Source organism: Callospermophilus lateralis, unplaced genomic scaffold (genome assembly GCF_048772815.1).
Source record: "Callospermophilus lateralis isolate mCalLat2 unplaced genomic scaffold, mCalLat2.hap1 Scaffold_1712, whole genome shotgun sequence".
Classification (NCBI taxonomy): Eukaryota; Metazoa; Chordata; class Mammalia; order Rodentia; family Sciuridae; genus Callospermophilus; species Callospermophilus lateralis.
The window spans coordinates 12875-18367 of record NW_027512784.1 but is presented as its reverse complement, the minus strand read 5'-3'; positions in this window follow the sequence as shown (position 1 = coordinate 18367).

Sequence of the window (5493 nt, the reverse complement as noted above, 5' to 3'; positions counted from 1 at the left end):
AGCACATGTGAGGCCCTGGGTTTGATCATCAGCACCACATAAAAATAAATAAATAAAGATATTGTGTCCAACTAAAAATTTTTTTTTTTTAAAAAAAGCTTCCATGTGTTACCCTAGTTTAATTACACAGAACATGTGGATCCTAAGTATAGCATCTTGTTTGAGTTGTTTAAGTATAGGATGATAAATTGAATATAAAGCATATACTTTTTATCTTCAATATTTTACAAGGAGAAAACTGTGAGTTACATACAAAGTAAGCTTTTGATCAATGTAGACTTCGGATCTTTTAAATAATATGAAGAAAGAACTAAAGTTGAGCTCCAGCCTACTTTCCACAAAAGTTGAGGAAAATATGCTTCCTCCTTACTAACCATTTCTTACACAGTGTCAGCTGCAGGTGGGCATCCATTGGCACCATTAGTGTGGCCCATCCTGGCCAGAGCTGGGCTCATACTGCATGGACCATGACATCTCTTCGTATCTCCTGTTTCTAAATATCTGAAAAATCTTTGCCAAATAACCTATAATAAATTGCATTTATAATACATTGCACATAATACTAATTCCTTCTCAAGCAATCCATTCCATGACACCATTGTAAAACTTTAAATTTTATTGCAGCTAAATACTGATTTTGATGTAGACTATAATTTCATGTGAAGTCCACTTATGAACCTTTAGGTACAATAACAAAATCTTCATTTTTAAAAATTTTTATGTTGACCTTTTTTCCCATATTGCAAATTTCTCTTTTAAGTGATTGAAATTTTATTTTACTTTTTGAAAATTATTTTTTAATATTAATGCATGTTATAATTTCCCTACCTACATACTGGCTAGGATGTAAAGATTTCAGCAAATATGTTGATCATATTAATGACGATGAGCATGTGTATCCTGAATTCAAGGGATTTAGAATTGGTTTAACCAGAAAATTTGAAGAAAAGCAGAAAACCTATCCTTGAATATTCTCAAACCTGCATCAAACAAGGCCCTTGTAACCCACTGACAAGCATGAGGAGCTGCCCCTCCCCACAGGAAAGTGCACACCCTGACGGTGAAGACAAGGGGTTTTGAGCTTGGCATTGGCCTAGACTTTTTTGATGTCTAAATCTCCATTAAGCAAGTTTCTAAGCAGGACTTGAGACTGCACAGATTGCTTGATTTTATAGGGGTCACCATTTACTCTTGGCCTCTCATTTTACCCAGAGGACCAAGTGACAAGCTCATGCCCCAGTGTTTAGAAACAAGCAAGCACAGTGTCTCTATAAATCTTATATTAATAATTCAAGTGCCGGGAAGGGACCCTCAGCAAATGATGTTTGTCACCCCTCAACTGTCATTGACTAGGGACCTTCTGTTGTACAGACACTGCAGCTGAAGCCACCATCACACTGAATAGATTTATGGAGATTCTTCTCTGGGTGCTCTGTATGGTTTTAACTAATGTCTTCCCACATAATCTCCATGAGCAGAAAATAAAAACTAAAGAAAAATAAGAGCTCCTGGAGCACTCCTGTGAGAAAGCATGGTCCCAAGGAGCAGGGGAAAGTGAGGCCTCGTGCTGGGTGCCCATGCAGTTATAGTGGGTGGTGTCTCTCTACAGGACTGGTCTTCAGCAGACTGGCTTCCTGTGCACCAGTGATCAGGGCTCTATGAAAAAGAATAGATAAGAGTCATAGGAAAGTGAATACATATAAAGCATCCATGAACTTGGGAGAATTGTGGGGAGACACATGCACAGGGAAGGGAAGACACAAGCTGAGAAAAGATGCCTCTCAGTGAGCCTTCAGATCAATGATGTTTCTAGCACACGTAGAACCATCCTTAAATCACAGAATATAGCTGATGTCTTATAAAAAGCCCCCTTGTCAATAAAAGATCATATGACACACAAAGAAACAGGGAAATGTGTCTAGTTAAAGAAACAATACAAATCTACAAATACTAAAGACACCAACTCCAGATTTTCTAGAGAAAGATTTAATATCCATTGCTTTAAATACATTCAAAAAGCTAAAGGAAAATACTAAGAAAGAGTGAAAGCAAAAGAGAAAAATTACACCTGGAAAAAGTGAAAGTACCAACAATTATATAGAAATTGTAAAATAAAGGAAATGGAAAAATTCTGAAGACACAAGTCAGAAATGAATTGAAAATGTACTTAAATGTTCAATATCAAACTCAAACTCACCAAAAGAAGAATCAAGAAACTGGAAGACAGTTAATTTGAAATTATTAAGTCTAACAAAAAGAAAATAAAAAAGTAAATATTCTTAGAAACTTACAAGATGATATCAGATTGTAGAGAAAGATTTGAGACCTTCTGTAAAAACATACAAAAATTATACATACTTAAATAAATATATATGTAAATATATCTGCAAATCCAAGACACTCAATGTACTCCAGGTAAAATAAATCCAAAGAGATGAAGACCAAGTGCCATTATTATCAAAGTGTCTAAAGCAAAGGCAAAGAAAATATTAAAAGGCACAAGAGAAAAGCAACTCATCACATGAAACTAATCCTCTAGAATATTACTGGTCAGTCTCTCAGTAGAAACTTTGCAAGAGTGGTTTGATATATTTAGCATTGGGAAAGAGAAACTAACAGATGAGAATTGTATATATGGCCAACTACTCATTAAAATAAGAGAGAAATAATGATATTCCAGAAACAATAAAAAGTAAGCAAGTTAATCAGCACTATAAATGTCCCACAAGAAATGGTTAAACTAAAATAAAAATGACAATAGACAGTGATATGTAGTCATAAAAAAATAAAGTTCTCTGATAAAGGAAAATATAAAAGCTATTAATATTGTTATTTCAGTTGATTTCTCCACATTTAACTTTTCTTACAGTTTAGAACAAAAAACATCCAAATGATTTTAAGTTTGTTATTTGGGAGATAACATATTAATATGTAATTTGTGACATTGTTAATGTAGTAAGATGAAATCTAAGAAAGTAGAAATTTTGTGCATGATCAAAATTAAGTTTGTGACTTTTTAAAACAGAGTGTAATGAACCAAGATAAACTTAGGTTGATAGATATCATTCCCAAGTTAACCAGACACTCACACACTCACACACAACATGTATTTAGATTACTTAATAAAAAGGAGAAGTGAATCAAAATATGTCACTACAAATAATAATCAAACTCAAAGGACATCAATCAATAAATAAATAAAAATGAAAGAGCTCAAAGACACATAGAAAACAACAAGTGACAAGAAGAAGTCCTCTGTCATTAACATCATTAAATGTAATTGGATTAGATTTTCCAATCAAAATACACACATCAGTAAATTGAATTTTTAAATTTTTTTTGGTCCTGAGGATTGAACACAGGATCACTTAACCACTGAGCCACATTTCCAGCCCTATCAGAGACAGGGTCTCAACGAGTTGCTTAGTGCCTCACTTTTGCTGAAGCTAGTTTTTACCTTGAGATCCTCCTGTCTCTATCAAACAGCTAGAATTACAGGTGAGTGTTACTGCATTTGGTGAGCAAATTGGATTTTAAAAATAATACAACCTTTTACTGTCTCTTAGAATATCAACTCATATTTTAGTAAACACAAAGGCTAAAATTAAAAAGATAAAGAAATGCGTTCCATTATAAAAGCAACTGAAAGATACCAGGGTGCTCTAAAAATATCAGAATGCAAATTAATTCAAAGTCAAAAACTTCTAAAAATACAATGGCCATTACATAATGATAAAAGGTCATGCACATGTGGGATTATCAATCATGAGCACATATTCACCACATATCAGTGCTTCATGATAATTTGAGAAAAATGGCAGAAAGGAAAGGGAGAGACAGCTCTGAACTCATATTCATATACTTCAATACCCAATTGAATTTAACTAGAAGCTACAACAGAGAACAGATAGGAATATAGAAAACTAAAACAGCACCACATACCACCTGGACCTAACAGACCTCTCTATAGCACTCCACCCAGTGATAGGGAAGGGATAAACTTGAAATACGCATTGCAACTACATAGCAAAGACTAAAGAAAAATGATAAATACACAAATTTGTGTAAATTAACATTGTCTCATGAGAAAACAGGCAGTTAGAGAAGAAATTGCCATCACTATCAGCAAATTTCTGTATAAAAATGAAAATAAAAGCACAACACAAAAACTGAAAGGATGCCAAGAGACCAGTGGGAAAAGGAGATTTGTATTTGAATATACTCAGATTCAAAAAAGAAAGACTTCACATCAGTCAATTAACTTTACACATTGAAGACATAGAACAAGAAAAACAAATTAGACACAAACTTAGGAAAGAATGAAGTAATAGATTGAAAAAAATAAAGAAAAACTAAATAGAAAATCACAAAGAAAAATCAATGCAACTTGAACTTCATTCTTCAAAAGTTTAAAAGAATGACACCAAGCTCAGCAAAACAGCAAGATTGATTTCAAAATAAAATGAAAATTAAAGACCTGGGGATGGAGCTCAGAGATAAAGTGCCCGGGTTCAATACCCAGTATCATAAAAAGAACTTTAACAAAACTCTTACACAATAAAAGACAGAAAGTATATCCTAACTCATTTTTTGAGACTAGCATTACTTTATGCCAAGCCAAAGGGAAAAAAATATTAAACACAAAACAGATATCGCTGGTGAGTATTTTTAAAATCATACTCCTTGGAATTGACCTAAAAGAAGTAAAATCAGCATACTACAGTGAAACAGGCTCATCAATGTTTATAGCAGAGCAATTCACTCTGGCCAGTCATGGTCTAGCTCAGAAGCCTGTCAATAGATGATGGATTAAGAAAATACAGTACAAACACACAATGGGGTTTGACTCAGTCATAAAGAGGAATGAGATCATGGCCCTTTCAGGTAAATGGATGAAACTAGTGAACATCATGCTAAGTGAAGAAGACAGACTCAGAAATCAAGGGTTGAGTGCTTTCCCTCATGTGTGGAAGAGCAGAATTAGGGAAAAATTTAGGAATCCCATCAACAAAGCAGGGAAATCAGTGGAATAGAGGAAAGGGGCTGAGGAAAAGGGAAGAAGGATGAGAAATGAGAAAAATGGTGGAATGAATTGATCAAATTGTCCTGTCTATATATATGAGTATATCAGTGAATTCTACCTTTATGGGTATCTATGAAGATCAATTTAAAAGATACATATATAGAAGGAGCATCAGAAGAGGGGAGGAAGGGGAATGAGGGAGGGAGGAAAAGAGGGAAAGAGGAGGCACTGGGGACTGGATTAGAGTAAATTATGTTCCATGCTTGTATGACTGTGTCATAATAAACCCCAACATAGGAATAACTAAATTGTACTCATAAAACATTGAAGAATGCTTAATAATATGCTTCGTAGTTTAAAAGCACATGGAAAGTGTTACACAGCATAAATAACTGGCACTTATCCCTAAATGCAAGAGTTTCAATGCCCATACACAAACATAATCTATCATTTCACCATACATGCTAGCA